Source organism: Peromyscus leucopus, chromosome 3, assembly GCF_004664715.2.
Source record: "Peromyscus leucopus breed LL Stock chromosome 3, UCI_PerLeu_2.1, whole genome shotgun sequence".
In the NCBI taxonomy this organism is placed as follows: Eukaryota; Metazoa; Chordata; class Mammalia; order Rodentia; family Cricetidae; genus Peromyscus; species Peromyscus leucopus.
Genome location: NC_051065.1, coordinates 74,074,847 through 74,092,849, shown reverse-complemented (window position 1 = coordinate 74,092,849; position 18,003 = coordinate 74,074,847). Strand labels below are relative to the sequence as shown.

Sequence of the window (18,003 nt, the reverse complement as noted above, 5' to 3'; positions counted from 1 at the left end):
ACCAACCCGGTGGAATATAAAAGCCAAAAGGGAACTTTTACACATGTCAATTGGCTTTCATCAAAAGTACCAAGATCACTTCATAGCTAAAATGCACATCTACAACCGTATGAGACAAGAAAATCTGGATATCTATGTGCAAAATGTACGACTGCATGTACATTCACCATATCTCTGGATTACCTTGGAGCTGGCAAAATGGCTCTGTGGGAAAAGGTGTTTGCTGCACAAGTCTAGTGACCTGAGTTTGACTCCTGGAACCCACATAAAGGTGGAAAAAGAGAACCAGTCCACAGAGGAGACCTCCGGCCTCTACTGAGCATCATGATTTGCCTGCCCACAAACAATTTAAGAATTCAGAAATTCATTTAAAACAAAACAAAGGTCAAGAATAAGTAGCTGAAACCATGAAATACTAAAAAGAAAACGTTAATAACAACTTCATAGACTTGACACAAAAGTAGAGTCAAAGAAAATGTAAATAATTTATACTTCATCTAAATTAGAGGATACTTATTTATTTAAAGTATTTAAAGAAACTACCCAAAACAAAACAAAACATAAAAACCACAATGTACTTAATAAGAGAAAATTTACAAAGCAAATATCTAACAAGGGATAATATATAGACTATATAAGGAATGCTATAACACAGTAACAGCAAATAACAACTGATGGGAACATGAGGAAAGAGCAAGTAGACATCTACCCAAAAGAAAATATACAAATGTACAACAATCATATGAAAAGACACCTCATGTCACTCATCATCAGAGAAATGTCATTCAAAACACAATGAGATAGCTCTTGCTACTTCCAAGGAGAGCTCCAGTTTTGTTTTGGGTTTTGTTTACTTACAGTTCTGCTGCTTAGTTTTTGTCTACTTGGCACAAGCTAAGGTCATTTAGGAAGAAGGAACGTCAATTAAGAGCATGCCTTAATCAGTTTGGCCTGTAGGCAAGTCTGTGAGACAATTTCTTCATTAATGATTGATGTGAGAGAACAAAGATCACTGCAAGTGGTGCCATACCTCTGGGCAGGTGGTCCTGGGTTATATAAGGAAGCAGGCTGAGCGAGCCATGGGAAGCAAGACAGAAAGTGGTATTTCTCTATGGCTTGTCCTTCAGTTCCTGTCTTCAAGTTCCTGCCCTGAATTCCTGCCCTGATTTCCCTCAATAATAAATTGCAATCAAGATATGTAAACCAAATAAATCCTTTTCCTTCCCAAGCTTCTTTTGGTTATGGTGTCTATCACAGGATAGACAGCAAATGGGGACAAAGGTAAGGGACAATTATTAGCAAAGATGAATGGGGAGTTATAATTCTAATTATTGCTGGTAGAAATGCAACATGATACAGCTGCTGTGGAAAAACCATTTGGCACCTTCTTAGCTTGTTAAGCAACGCTGGTCAGGAGAGATGAAATAGCAAGTAAAGATGCCTTCCACCAAGTCGAATTACCTGAGTTCAGTTCCTGGAACCACATGGTGGGAGAAAAGAACTGACTCTCACACGTCGTCCTCTGACTTCCACAAGCATGTGCACACACACACACACACACACACACACACGCACACGCACACGCACACGCACACGCAACGCACACGCACACGCACACGCACACACGCACACACGCACACACGCACACACACACACACACACACACACTATAGATAGATAGATAGATAGATAGATAGATAGATAGATAGATAGATGATATTTAACAAAGTCAATTCCAATCCCAGATGTATATACAAAGAGATGAAAACAAAGACTCAAAACAGACCTGCAGTTATGTTCATAGAACTACTAATAATAGCCAAAATATGAAAGTAATCCAAATGGTCATCAATAGAAAAATGGTTAAATGATATATAACCTGTATTACATATTAGATATATATTATATTACATGTATATGAGAGTTCTACTCATCCATTAAAATGCCTGGGTTTTTAATATATGGCTACAATAGGGATGCTTCTTGCAAACATGATTAAAGAAGTAATCTATTCAAAAGACAGATATAATTCCACTAATGAGACTCTGAAATAGAAGGTACATAGAAACCAGGAGAAGAATAGAGGAATAGAAGAATAGAAGAATAGCTGGGGGAGGACAGAGGAAAGAGTGTTTAGTGGGCACAGTGTCAGATGCCTGAAAGGATCTGGATAATGATTACACAATCCTGTGAGTGCACCAGGCGTTAGGAACCACACTCTAACAACTGGATAACATGATAAATGCTGGGATGTAAATGGTTATATTTTTTAACCACAGTAAACCCTTCTAAACTTGTTCATTTTCCTGAAGGCTTTTAAAGAAACATCAAAAGGATGAAATATAAGATACAACTCTTTTGCAGAAAATTTCACATGGACTCACTGCAACTTGCCGTGGGAAATGTTGATTATCTATGACAAATCCCTAGAGCAGTGTGCTAACTTGGAACTTGGATCATAAGAAAGGTGTTCAATCTCTCACACAAAAACAGTAACACTAATTGAAACTATAATAAGAGGCAAACTTTAGCAACCAAATTGACAAATACCAAAAGTAAAAGAATACACTGTGTTGTCAGGCTGTGGGCATAGGCATGTTCATGTGCAATATTTGGAATGTAAACTGGTAAACATTTCAAGGAAGACAATATGGCAATATACATCCAAATGTAAGTGCATATTCTCTTTGGTTTTTTAATTGCTTCTTTTTTTTTTCAGAGTCTCATGTATAAAAAGACTGGCCTCAAATTTGCTATGTACGGAAATGACCTTAACTTCTGATTCTCCTGCCTCCACCTCCAGAATACTGCAATTACAGATATAAGCAACCACATTCTGTTTATGTAGTGTTGGGGCCTGATCTCATGGCTTCCTAAATGCTAGGCGCTCAATCAACTGGGCCATCTTCAGCACCACGCTTCATATATGATCAAGCAACTTGACCCTAGGAACTTCAGGATCTTAAGTGTTTGTAGATAGGAGAATAATATACATGTAGAGTTACTCTCTGCTCTTTGCTTTGCAGTAAAAAAAATATTGAAAGCAATGTAAGTATCTGTAAGTATGCATAAATTTTAGAATATTATACAATGATACATTATGCCGCATAGAAAAAATTTTAAAAATGCAATCCATTGTTGACAGTTGGGTTCCATTTCTGTAAGACCTTATGTACTATTAAGAGGTACAATAAATGGATTTAGAAAAAAAAACAGTTATAGACAACAGGGATCACCAATTAAAACTGACTTAAAAGGCAGGGAGAGAACAGGTGATTCTAGCCAGTTGCAATTTTCCAAGAGGTATAGGAAGGAAGCAGAGGAAATAAGCAAAGAGGGCAGAGAGTCAGAACCAAGGACAACTTCAGCAAGCTCCAGACAAGGCAAGGAGAACAACAGAATCCAAGTGTGGATCTCTTGCTTTCGTTTGCTTTCATTTTACATTGTATTTCAATATCTGGAGGTGCTAAACTATGCACAGTACTTAGTTATGAAACATAACTTTTTATGTTATAACTTGGTTATGAAACATAACTTGTACTGTCTCGCACAAGCACATGTGCACAGATAATTAGAATTAAAGAAAAAGAGACAAAATAGCTAATATTCAAAAAAAAAATAATGGTTAAAATTTTTTCAAGGTTTATAAGAAGTAGTGTTAAATCATTATAAATTCTAGCCGGGACAAATAGAAGTCATTATAAGTCAAATCATGATGGCAATAATATGGTTAAACTTAACACAAAAATAAAAATCTTTAAAACACTCTTAGAAGATGAATGTATCACCTGCAAAAGAAAAAGTTAATATTGATAGGTGGCTTTTGAAAAGAAACATGGGTGGCAGAAGACAATATTAAATGAAGATAATTACCCATCTAAAATTTTTTCCTTGGAAAAATTATTTTCTCCAAAGTGGCTGTACAAGTTTGCACTCCCACCAGCTCCACATCCTCTCCAACATAAGGTGCCATCGGTGTTTTTGATCTTAGCCATTCTGACAGGTGTAAGATGGTATCTCATAGTCATTTTGATTTGCATTTCACCGATGACTAAGAATCTTGAGCAATTCTAAAGTGTCTTTAGGCCACTTGAGATTCTTCTGTTGAGAATTCTGTTTAGCCGGGCGGTGGTGGCGCAAGCCTTTAATCCCAGCACTCAGGAGGCAGAGCCAGGTGGATCTCTGTGAGTTCGAGGCCAGCCTGGGCTACCAAGTGAGTTCCAGGAAAGGCGCAAAGCTACACAGAGAAGCCCTGTCTCGAAAAACCAAAAAGAGAGAGAGAGAGAGAGAGAGAGAGAGAGAGAGAATTCTGTTTAGATCTGCACCTCATTTTTTAATTGGATTATTTGGTATTTTGATGTCTGGTTTCTTGAGTTCTTTATGTATTTTGGAGATCAGCCCTCTGTCAGATGTGGGGCTGGTAAAGATCTTTTCCCATTCTGTAGGTCAATTTGTCTTATTGACCATGTCCTTTGCCTTACAGGAGCTTTTCAGTTTCAGAAGGTCCAATTTATTAGTTATTGATCTCAGTGTCTGTGCTACTGGTGTTATATTTAGGAAGTGGTCTCCTGAGTCAATGTGTTCAAGGCTACTTCCCACTTTCTCTTCTATCAGGTTCAGTGTAAACTGGGTTTACGCTGAGGTCTTTGATTCACTTGGACTTGAGTTTTGTGCAGGATGATAGATATGGATCTATTTGCATTCTTCTACATGTCAGCATCCAGTCATGCCAGCACCATTTTTTTTTGAAGATGTGTTCTTTTTTCCACGGTATAATTTTGGCTTTTTGTCAAAAATCAGGTGTGTGGATTTTTGTCAGGGTCTTTGATTTGATTCCATTTATCCACATGTCTGTTTTTGTGCCAATACCAAGCTGTTTTTATTACTATAGCTCTATAGTAGAGCTTGAAGTCAGGGATGGTGATACCACTTTGGAAATCAATAAGGCTGTTTCTCTGAAAATTGAGAATTAATCTACCTCAAGACCCAGCTATATCAATCTTTAGCATATACTCAAAGGATGCTCAATCATACCACAAGGACACTTGCTCAACCATGTTCATAGCAGCATTATTTGTAATAGCCAGGACCTAGAAACAACCTAGATTCCCCCAACCAAAGAATGGATAAGGAAAATGTGGTACATTTACACAATGGAGTATTACTCAGCTGAGAAAAAAAAACGCATCATGAAATTTGCAGGCAAATGGATAGAACTAGAAAAAAAATATTCTGAGTGAGGTAACCCAGACCCAGAAAGACAAACATGGTATGTACTCACTCATAAGTGGATATTAGGAGTAAAGTATAAAATAACCAATCTTCAATCCACAGCCTCAGAGAGGCTAGATAACAAGGAGGTCCCAAAGAGGGATGCATGAATTTTCCTAGGAAGGAGAAATAGGAGAGATCTCCTGGGTAAACTAGGGGAGGGGATGGGAGGATGGAGGGATGAGAATTTGAGGGAATGGGTTAGATGGGCTGGGTGCAGGAGGTGGGCTGGAGTTGGGCAGAAGAGAGGGAGTAATGAAAAAGATGTTTTGATGGGGGCACATTTGGGGGTTAGGGAGAAATCTGGTGCCAGAGAAACCCCTAGGAATCAACAAGGATGATCTCAGCCAGATAAGACTTCTAGAAATACTGGAGAAGGTGCCTGAACTGGCCATCTACTATAATCAGATTGGTGACTACCGTAATTGTCATCAGAGATACTCTATCCAGTAAACTGATGGAAGCAGATGCAAAGATCTACAGCCAAGCACTGGGCTGAGCTCCTGGTGTCTTGATGAATAAAGAGAAGAGGGATTGTAAGAGCCAGGGGTAGCATGACCAGGGAACCCACAGAGACAGCTGCCCTGAGCTCATGGACTCTGAACCAACAGTTAAGAAGCCTCTATGGGACTGACCTAGGCACTCTATATGTGTGTGACAGTTGTGTATCTTTGTCTCTTTGTAAGGCTCCTAGCAGTGAGATGAGGATCTGTCCCAGCCACTTAGCTGGCTTTTGGAAACCTGTTCTTCATGCTGGATTATCTAGCCCAGCCTTGATGCAAGGGGAGGAGCTCTGCCCTGCCTCAACTTGATGCCCCTTTCCAAATGGACAATGAAGGGTGGGGGTAGATGGGAACTGAGGGTGGGGGGAGGGTGGGTGACTGGGGGATTGGGGGCTGGGCCTGGGGGGACACGACCAGCAAGAGAAGAGGGAGGGGAAACTGCAGTCAGTATGTAAAATAAATGGGAAAAAAATGTTATTTAAATAAAATATATAAAAACGGAAAAAGTATTTTTTAATTGAAGCCAAATATATAGAATAAAAAAAAAAAACTTCCAAAAGAGGTTGCCCTCAGAATTTCCAGATAAAGAAAATACTAGTCAAAATTCATTAGTTAAAGAGCATATAATGCCAGAGAGGGAAAAATGTAGGGGAGACAAAGAGAAAGTGTGTGCTTGCAGCTAAGTTAAGACAGTGCCACACAGCAGCGCATGGGATTTAAAACACATGACAACGATGTCAGAAAGGTTTGAGATAGGAAAGGTGCTGTGTCCATGTCCTTTAAAATTCCTATCTTGTCTGAGAACTGATAAAAATTCATTTATTATTAACAAATACAGACAATGTATGGCAATCTCAAGAATAATTTCCAAAACACAAGCAAATAGCCAAACTAGTGGAAAGGAAGCAATCGCTTCATAATCAAGGAACAGAAAACAGAAGAGAAATATCATTAGAAAGCATTATATTGTGTACATTAATGAGTATATCTTTATGTAACCAAAAATTCTTATTAAAACAGAGGTTTTAGTGTTAGATAGTAAAGATGAAACTTGGCTATATGTTGCTTAAGAGAAACATGCTGAAAATATAAATGGATTAAAAGTTTGAAAGTAAAAAGATGGAAAATAGCACAGAAGAAATAGTAACTAAATAGCACCAACCGTGGTATGGCTAAGCTGACAGCAGATTGAGCAGTGCTCAAGGCCAGGTACCCAAAATAAGGAAGCCCTCTTTGTAACTTAGCTGTAGAAGGTTTCTCCTACTGTCAAACAATATGTGTGTATAGCTATTTGGACTTCATTCCTCCATGTTTTCTCTCCTTATTTTATGAGTATTAATCCTTATTTTAGAAAAGGATCGAGTAACCTGTTGCTCGTGGTCTAGATTGAATATATCTAAGCCCTGTGGCACAACTGCACTTAGATTGACTTGGTCAAATGGTCAAACTACTTCAAAACCACAACCACATTTGGGTTGTGGTTTTGAAGTAGTTTGGGGGAGCTATCAGAGTGTTGTTGAAGTGTGACAGCCAACAATGTGTACTTACAAGTTGACAGCTACAAGGTGGATGTGTTACTGAGGAGCTCCTAAGCTCTTTTTTGGACTGCTGGCCTTCTACCAGAAATGCTTGTCTTTTGTTGCTTTCATTTAAACTTTGTTTATCCACTTAAAGAAAATCCACTTAAGAAGCTAGGAGGTGGTTCAGGTGTTCCACACAAGTGTAAATACCTGGGTTCGATCCTGAGACCCATGCAAAAAGCCAACAGTGGCTCACACATGTAATCCTGGCACAAGGTAGAGACAAGAGGATCCCTGGAGCTTGATAACCAGCCACCCTACCTGGCAAGCTCCAGATCAGTTAGTGTGACATACACTTGGGGGGGGGGTGGGGAGACAGAGACAGAGAGCAAGGTGGATGTCTCCTAAACAATAAACAATGTTGATGAAGCTTCAAGCTCTGAGTTAATGTGAACTTCTCTTTCCTGCTATGGGCTGTCACCAAATTTAGGACATCTTGGAATTTTCTTCTCACATTGTGGATGAGATTTAAATTAGTACAACCGTTATGGAAAACAGTATGAGGTTCTTCAAAAATTAAAGATAGAGCTGCCATATGATCCAGCAACCCAATTTCTGGGTGTATAGTTAAAAGAAATGGATTATTACAGGTCTGTACATTCACTACAGCACCACTCACAGGAGCTAAGTTATGGAATCAACTGAAGTGGTCATCAGTGGATGAATAGATAAAGAAAGAAAAAACAGAATTTTTTGTGCAGCAAAGCATTACTCAGCCTTAAATAAGAAAGAAATCTTGTCACTTGAAGAGGTGGGGTTGAACCCAGATGGCATGTAAAGAGAAATAAACCATGACCAGAAAAACAAATTTCACATATATATGGAGATAAAAAAGTGGCTGGGTATTGCCAGAAATAGAGAATTGGGGTAATGGAGAGGTGTTGGCCAAAGGATCCAAACCTTCAACTATAAGAGGAAACATTCCAGATAAGCATAAGCATGGGCAACATGATGACCATAGTCAATAACAGTGGAACTGGTCAGATAGAGATTCTAAGTGTTCTACAAAGACAGACAGATAGACACACACACACACACACAGAGAGAGACATAGACACAGACACAGACACAGACACACACACACACACACACACACACACACACACACACACACACACACACACACACCATACAAGGTAACTGTGTGAGGTGACTGATCTGTTAATTTGTCTAATCATTTCACCAGGTGCTTTGTGTTTCAACATCTCCTTACATACATTTAACACGTAGACAATAACTGTCAATAACGCCTCAGTAAATTCCATACTGAAATAACTGTTGTCTTTAATGTTTGAGGTTTTAAAGCAGTTTAAAACACAATGTGTGGTTATACATATATGTGTGTGTGTGTGTGTGTGTGTGTGTGTGTGTGTGTGTGTGTGTGTATTCCATTATGCAAACCACAGCATTTGAATGCCAGCAAGTTGACTTTCCAGAAGTGGAAGGCATTTCTCACATCGACTTAGGTTTCACAAGTAGCATTAGACAGTGCTAAGACTACATTCAAGAATGGGAGGCCAGGAAGCTAGCAGCTTGTTGGCTTATTAACATAATGCTCCCACAGTTAAAATCCAAAAGCTTTCTCTGTTAGCTAACCATCACCAGTAGCACTGAGTTGAGAGGACAGGGCAAAGAACCAAGGCTTCCCACCAGGAAATATCCAAGGAGCTGCCAAAAAGAAGGGCTGGTCCCCGCTCAGAGCTTAGGACAGTTACTGGTGGCAGGCTGACACCTGAAGAGTCTCTGGGAATCGCAGAGTGAGCCCAGGAATACAGTGATCATCAGAGGAGTAAACAAGTTCTGATAGTTCACTGTGGCTCTAGCATAACCACCCACTTTCCTGATATTCTAGCAATGGCTGCTGAGAGGATCTGAAGGTTCTGGAAGACACTGACAGTCCCTAGTCACCTACAACAATTATTGTAGGATCTAGAAAACAGTGCTCCCAAGGGTGGGATTGTAGATGAACTACTAAATGGTCTTATTAATGAAAAAAATAAAAAAGCTCAGAGCCAGAAATTGGGGTTAAAGCCTGAGAGAGATCAGAGGAATAGGGAAAGCCACAGCCAACCTCACCTCACCAACTCTGCAGCTTCCAGAGCGAGCGACTTCATGTCTGCCCATACCTATATGCCTTTCTATTCTGTTCTCTCATTTGCTATCTCAGCCCAGCTACATCACTTCCTCTTCCTGCCCAGCTCTGTCACTCACTCCCTGTCTGTCTGTATAGACCTCCAGACATTTATGGTTAGTGCTGGGATTAAAGGCATGTATCACCATGCCTAGCTCTGTTCCCAATGTGGCCTTGAACTCACAGAGATCCAGAGAGATCCCTGCCTCCCAAGTGATAGGATTAAAGGCATGTGCTACCATTGCCTGACTTCTATGTTAATATAGTGGCTGGCCTTTTTCTCTGGTCCTCAGGTAAATTTTATTGGGAGACACAATATATTGGGGAACACAATACATCACCACATGCAACTTTGACATGCCAAGCTAGAGAAGTCTCAAAATTGAGGTCCCTCTGCTCTCCCCCTGCCTTCTTGTCTCCAGATCATCTTTGTTTCTCTTTCTTCTCTGAAGCACATACAGGAAAGACCCTTTCTGAAGTTCCTTCATTTACCTAGCTCAACCTCGGAAGAATACAATTGTTTTCAGTCTGGTTGAAAGGCCTTTTCCCAAGAAATACTAAAGTCAAATCACAGAAGAAAAAAAATGAAAATCTAGTATCACTCAGGAGCTCAGGGAGCTTTGAAGTTAGTGTTGGTCCCTTGGGCTTGTTCACACACACACACACACACACACACACACAATGCTCATTTACTATCCTTATAACATTACCTATACCTCCACCTCCATCGAGATCTTCCCTGCGTGAAGGGGGTCTGCAAGCTGTATCATCTGGCTTTGTGCATGGATGCAACTCAATCATTCTAGAAGCTTTTCCTCCTGATAATCTGTTTCTTGGTGGTTTGTTTCTCTAGACTGAATGACAGCCTTCAGAGGAAAGGCCTAAACTTCCCTGAGATGCAGCTCCACCTTTACCTGCTGACTAAGACAATCTTTCAGCTTCTCAAATGAGTGTGGAAGCCCAGCTGTGGCCCACATAGCTAATTGGCAGCCCCCAAAATTCACAGTGCCTTCATGGGATCAATATGAACAGGATCATCCAAGGCCATACCATCATCAAGATGCATGCATACATGTTATTGTTTCCCTGGTAGCCTTCTTAATCAAACTGAATGTAGTATATTTATCATTTAGGTTTAAATCTACAGTCAACATATTTAAACATTGTATGTCATAAAGGAAGCTTTGTGGATGTGTTCAATTATATTCATGATCTTATGCAATTATTCTTTTTCCCATTTTTATTCTAATCAATAAATATCAGAGTTGAAATTGAAATCAATTCATATGACCATAGCCCATTTGTTGGTGATCTATACTACATTGTATTTATACCTTTCCCTGTGATAATCAATTCTCTTCAACAGAGTGTGTTCCAGTGAATGTGACATTTGATAAATGAAACCATGACCCTGGTTGGTGCCTAGCTAGAGTCAGGGAAACACTATTTTGACAAACTAAAATAATTGAAAGACTATAACTGAAGGCTCAAATTAAACTGTATCCCTTTATCTGTGAATGTATTTTATATATTTAAATGCCAATTATTTTTTGAATATTTTATTTTATTTTTATTAAGAATTTTTTCATTCATTTTACACACCAATCAAAGATTCCCTCTCTTCCCTCCTCCCACCGCCTCAAGTCTCCCCCTGCCAACCGACCCTCCACTCCCCCCAACAAGAAGGCAAGGCCTATCATGGGGAGGCACTTCCAGTAGAGGCAAGTCCAAGCCTTTCCCCCTGCATCAAGGCTGCACCAGGTGTCCCATCACAGGTAGTGGGCTCCAAAAAGCCCGCTCATGCATCAGGAATGGATTCTGATCCTACTGCCAGGGGGCCCCCAAAGACCAAGCTATACAACTGTCTCGCCATACAAAGGGTCTAGTCCAGTCCCATGCAGCCTCCACAGCTGTTGATCCAACTTTCATGAGCTCCCACTAGCTTGGTTTGGTCATCTCTGCAGGTTTCCCCATCATGATCCTGATACACTTGCTCATAGAATCCCTCTTCTCTCTCTTTGACTAGACTCCTAGAGCTCTGCTGGGTGTTTGACCGTGGATCTCTGCATCTGCTTCTATCAGTCATTGGAGAAAAGCTCTGTGATGACAGTTAGGGTGTTCACTGATCACTGGGGCAAGCCAGCTCAGTTCAGGCACCCTCTCCACTATTTCTAGTAGTCCAGGCTGGGGTCATCCTTGGGGATTCCTGGCAACTTCCCTAGCACCAGGTTTCTCTCTATCCCCATGATATCTCCCTCCATCATGGTATCTCTCTCATTGCTTTCCCACTCCATCCCTGTTCCAGCTTGACTATCCCATTCCCTTATGTTCTCATCACCTATCCCCTACTCTCCATTGTCCACTCCTCATTCCCAGTTTACTCATGGGGATCTCATCCATTTCCTCTTCCCAGGGTGATCTATACATCCCTATTTGGGTCTTCCTTGTTAGCTAGCTTCTCTGGAGTTGTTGGTTGTTCTCTGGTTATCCTTTGCTTTACATCTAGTATCCACTTATGAGTGGGTACATACCATGTTTGCCCTTCTGAGTCTGGGTTGCCTCACTCAGAATGATATTTTCTAATTCCATCCATTTGCCTGCAAATTTCATGATGTCATTGTTTTTCTCTGCTGAGTAGTACTCCATTGTGTATATGTACCACATTTTCTTAATCCATTCTTCAGTTGAGGGCCATCTAGGTTGTTTTCAGGTTCTGGTTATTATGAATAATGCTGATATGAACATAGTTGAGCATGTATTCCTGTGGTATGATTGAGTCTTCCTTGGGTATATGCACAAGAGGGGTATAGCTGGGTCTTCAGGAAGATTGATTCCCAATTTTCTGAGAAACCTCCACACTGATTTTCAAAGTGACTGTACAAGTTTTCAGTCCCACCAACAGTGGAGGAGTGTTCGCCTTGCTACACATCCTCTCCAACATAAGCTGTCTGCAGTCCTTTTGATCTTAGCCATTCTGACAGGTGTAAGATGGTATCTCAGAGTCATTTTGATTTGCATCTCCCTGATGATTAATGATGCTGAGCAATTCTTTAAATGTCTTTCAGCCATTTGAAATTCTTCCTTTGAGAATTCTCAGTTTAGTTCTATAACTCATTTTTAAATTGGATTGTTCATTATTTTGATGTCTAGTTTCTTGAGTTCTTTATATATTCTGGATATCCGCCCTCTGTTAGATGTGGGGTTGGTGAAAATCTTTTCCCATTGGGTAGGCTGTCATTTTGTCTTGTTTACTGTGTCCTTTGCCTTACAGTACCTTCTCAGTTTCAGGAGGTCCCATTTATTAATTGTTGCTCTAAGTGTCTGTGCTACTGGTGTTATATTTAGGGCATGGTCTCCTGTGCCAATGCATTCAAGACTACCTCCTACTTTCTCTTCTGTCAGATTCAGTGTAATTGGTTTTATATTGAGGTCTTTGATCCACTTGGATTTGAGTTTTGTGCATGGCGATAGATATGGATCGATTTGCAATCTTCTACATGTTGACATCCAGTTATGCCAGCACCATTTGTTGAAGATGCTTTTTTTTCCATTGTACAGTTTTGGCTTCCTTGTCAAAAATTGGGTGTTCATAGGTGTGGGTTAATGTCGGAGTCTTCAATTTGTTTCCATTAATCCATATGTCGGTTTTTATGCCAATACCAAGCTGTTTTTATTACTACGGCTCTATAGTAGAGCTTCATATCAGGGATAGTGATGCTTTGTTGTACAGAATTCTTTTAGCTACCCTGGGTTTCTGTTTTTCCATATGAAGTTGAGTATTGTTCTTTCCAGGTCTGTGAAGAATTGTCTTGGGATTTTAATGGGGATTGTATTTAATCTGTAGATTATTTTTGGTAAGATTGTCATTTTTACTATGTTTATTCTACCTATCCATGAGCATGGAAGATCTTTCCATTTTCTGATATCTTCTTCAATTTCTTTCTTCAGAGACTTAAAGTTCTTGTCATACAGGTCTTTCACTTGCTTAGTTCCAACACCCCTTCATGATAAAGGTTCTAGAGAGATCAGGAATACAAGGAACATGCCTAAACATACTAAAGGCAATTTACAGCAAGCCAACAGCCAATATCAAATTAAATGGAGAGAAACTCAAAGCGATTCCACTAAAATCAGGAACAAGACAAGGCTGTCCACTCTCCCCATATTTATTCAATATAGTACTTGAAGTTCTAGCTAGAGCAATAAGACAACAAAAGGAGATCAATGGGATACAAAGGAAGATTAATTGAAAAGGAAGAAGTCAAACTTTCACTATTTGCAGATGATATGCTAGTATATATAAGTGACCCCAAAAATTCTACCAGGGGACCCCTACAGCTGATAAACACCTTCAGTAATGTGGCAGGATACAAGATTAACTCAGTAAATCTTTTAAAAAATCAGTAGTCCTCCTATATACAAATGATAAATAGGCTGAGAAAGTAATCAGAGAAACATCACCCTTTCTCAATAGCCACAAATAATATAAAATACCTTGGGGTAACTCTAACAAGTGAAAGATCTGTACGACAAGAACTTTATGTCTCTGAAGAAATACTTTACTTAATACTCATTCATTCATGTAATGAATTCTCATCAAATCCATTCTCCACTCCCTTTCAACTCCTCCACCCCTTTTTGCTGTGGGATGGTCTGTATGTCACATTACTCTGATTGGTCAATAAATAAAACACTGATTGGCCAGTGGCTAGGCAGGAAGTATAGGCAGGACTAACAGAGGAGAAAAGAAAGAGCAGGAAGGTAGAAGGAGTCACTGCCAGCCACTGCCAGGACAAGCAGCATGTGAAGATGCAGGTAAGCCATGAGCCATGTGGCAAGGTATAGATTTGTGGAAATGGATTAATTTAAGCTGTAAGAACAGTTAGCAAGAAGCCTGCCATGGCCACACAGTTTGTAAGCAATATAAGTCTCTGTGTTTGAGCAGCTGTGGGACTGTCAGGTGACAAAGATTTGTCCTGACTGTGGGCAAGGCAGGAAAACTCTAGCTATACCTTTTCCCTTCTGACTCCATGTTCTCTCTTATTTAAATGCATGTTAGAAAGTTGTGTTTCCCTTTCATCCTCTCATTCACATCTTGCCATTAGAAATGTTCCTTTTCAGTGGTGCTCTCCACCTTTGCCAGGCTACTGTTGCTTCTACCCTGTATTTGTTCTAACAGCAAAACAACGTAGAATCAATCCTCACCCCTACCCCAGCCCAAGCTGGCCTAGAACTTGACTCCTCCCTCCCCATTCCTTGTCTCCCTCATTCCCTGCCCTTCCTCTTCTCTCTCCTCCTTTTCACCCTCCTCCTTCTTCTCCTCCTTTTCCTCCTCCTGCTTTTTCCTCCCTAGTGCTGGCTTCCAGGGCCACCACACTTCCCTTGTCTTAACACAACCACAGCCACAAACCAGGGAGGTGGAGAATAAAAGAGAAAAAGACTGATGGTAACATTTTTTTCTTCTGATGTTTTTTCCCCCTCATTTCTTTCTGTGATGAAGAATGTTGATTTTTCAATGAAGAAGAAAAGGTGAACTAGGACAAATCTAGCTGAATACTGGCATTCTACTTTGTCTGCTTCCTGACCGGGGTCACTGGCCACGTCACTGACCAAGCCATTCCTACCTCCATGCCTTCCATGGCAAGATGGACTGCATTACTCTGAACCATGAGCCAAAATAAAGCCTTCCTCCCCCACCCAAGTTTCTTTTTGTCAGGTGTTTGGTTGTAACAATAAGAACAGAAACTAAAAAATTCTGTAATATGTGACAGTTGTATCTGGGGGACTTTTGCTAGTACTATTACTGTACTGTTTTCTGTCCAGCTGAAAAGCATAGCATATGTCCCAAATGATTATCCCATTCATAATATGCATTCATTTATTCCTTGAGATTCTAAATGACCTGGGATCAAGCCCACCTGATATATCCCATAATACAGTGCAGCTTTTCCCCCAAGAGCCTGGGGCTCTACAATCAACACTGAGCTCTCCAGCTAATATCAGTACACTGGCACCCCCAGGCTTCTGATTATACCTAAATGTAGAGCATATAATCAACTGTGTGTTCACCAAGCTTGGTATACCATCTGTGATGTATTCTAGTAAGACACTCTTGAAGAACAAGTGTCTGTGTCCCCTGATCCTTTGACACATCTGACAAAATCAGAATAATGGCTGCCTAGTGGGCAGTACAAAAGAGTTCTACCTAGTGTCCGTCCACTCAAATGTGTGATGAGGAATGAAGGACCAAGTGAGAGGGACTAAGGGATCTATACAGAGGCTCTCTGGCCATTCTCCGGGACACCTGGACAGTTCTCACGGAAACTCCTCTTACTCTGCTTTCTAAAGTCTTCTCTAATTACTGTCACCTGCAGCAACCTCCCCCCTCTATAACTGCAGGCGTGGTCTCTTTTTGGCCAGTGTCATCTATTGATGGAAGGAAGCCCTCCTCAATGGGGTTGTTTTGAAAAGCATCTGGGAGCTTGGTGCCTCCCGTGGAACCACATCTGATTCAAAAAAAAACATGGTTCCCATCCTGACTGTCTAGGAGACAGTTCTCCGGGCAGCCTCATCTCCTCAGTCTGCTGTTAGGCACACAGTTCTAGCCAGTCTTCAAATTTCAGTGATCTAGGAATATAACACACCAGCTCCTTCTGGCTCCGGCTACAAGTGTCAAGTCCTTCAGGCTCATGTCAGGATGCTCTGCTATAAAGAAACAGACTCCCTTCTTCCCACTGGGAAACAGTGACAGCAACACTGAACCCTAACAAATGTCTCCAAAATTCTACCACCTGCCTCCTCAGCCTCGCCTCTGTTGTAGCTTGAAGGTGTCACTACAAGTGTTCAGAGGCCTCCTACAAGCCCCGAATATTGGGGCATGACCAGCTCATACTAAAAAAGATATTCATGATCTATCTGGAATTCAAACTCAGGTGGGCACACGCCATTTTCCCTGGCAGTATTACATACAGCTGATCTAGACCTTATATGGAAGCAAAGGTTATTGCCACCTTTCATTTTTACCTATGAAGTGGTACAAAAGTTTATGCTCTTACCTCTGTGACAACATCAAAAGTATCCGTGCAGTTTCCCGAGCCACACACACCCACTCTGTATCACTTGTTTTGTTTGTGTCCTCCTCGCTTTTCACTCTCACTCTAGATCCAAGCATTTTATCCAGGACATTGTACTCGTTTTTATACTTTCGTCTACGAGAAGGATTCAGAAAGACCCAGGGTTTTTTTCTAAAATTCAAATCTTTACAAAACTTTTTAGACAGTAGAAGCAGGAGATAAGAACATTACATTTCACCAGCATTCCTGAGGCAGAGCCAGGCAGATCTCTGGGAGTTCAAGGCTAGGCTGGTCTACATAGCAAGTTCCAAGTAAGCCAGGGCTACATAGTGAGATCCTGGCTTATGATAAGAATAATAAATTTCAAAATCTCTTAGGAAGGCCATCTTATTCATGGAAAGTTACTTACTTAGATATTTACAACTGGACCAAGCCTATGTTTCCATGCTGTCTTGGTCTGGCTGGTTAGCATTCCTCAAAAACTTTCTATATAGAGATCACGGATACTCGAAGATAAGGGATGTAATTAGGCCTCTTAAACCAGGAATCAGCTTGAAGTGATGCCTTCCTCCAGCTGCATTAAAACAGCTCTGAAGTTGTAAAGAAATGAATAGCATGAACACCCATGAAAAGCAGAACAAAGAGTTTAGTAACAAAGTGAGAGAATCTGACCTTTTTGGCACAAGGCCCAGATTGATAGGCCTCACACCGCAGGAGGGGACCCCTTGTGCATTGTTGTCAAGGAGGAAAGAAAACTCAATGGTCCATCAAGATCGTAGAAGAACTTCTGCATCTTCTCCACCACTTGATGCTCCATTGATGAAGACATAGATGCTATCATCAGCCAGAAAGGCAGCAGCTTGTCATTCACTGAGATCATGGTAAGTTTTTATGACACCCAGATGGTGATTTCTCATCTTACAGACCCCTATCTCTATCTACTTCTAGAGAGGGCAACTCTTCAGAAAACACCTGGGCAAGACTTAGGCTGTGGGCTACCAGCATAGTAGTCTCCATAAATAAAGCACTATGGGCCTGGGAGAAGATAGAAATAGAAGCACTAAAAACCAGGGCTAGAGTTTTCCATGCAGTCCATCTGTTCCATATGCTAGCAAGCCGGCAGTGGACGTAGGAGTGGATCCCATTTCTGTCTGAGAGAGCAGAAGTAGACAGGAAATGTGTGAGCTGCCGGGCTCACCAACCTACCCGCCATCTGCGTCTCCAGCCAAGAGACTCAGCCACACTGCCAGTGGTCAGAGCAAAGGGGCTAAGCACCCTCCCACCTGCTTCCAACTGAGGATGGAGCAACCCCAAAAGGAAAAGAATTACAGGAAAGGGAACCTTCTGGAAGACTTGGGAGGAAAAGAACAGCAGAAAGAAACTTGTAGAAATCTTTGCTTAAGGAAGTAAAAGAAAACTATTTAGTGTATATTGCTATTAACAGA

The 18,003-nt window shown here is 40.8% G+C and overlaps 1 pseudogene; it reads right to left on the bottom strand.

Annotated features, from left to right (window-relative positions):
- Positions 1-17,438, bottom strand: part of LOC114689775 — a 35,656-nt pseudogene extending 18,218 nt beyond the window's left edge.
- Between the last annotated feature and the right edge of the window lie 565 nt (positions 17,439-18,003).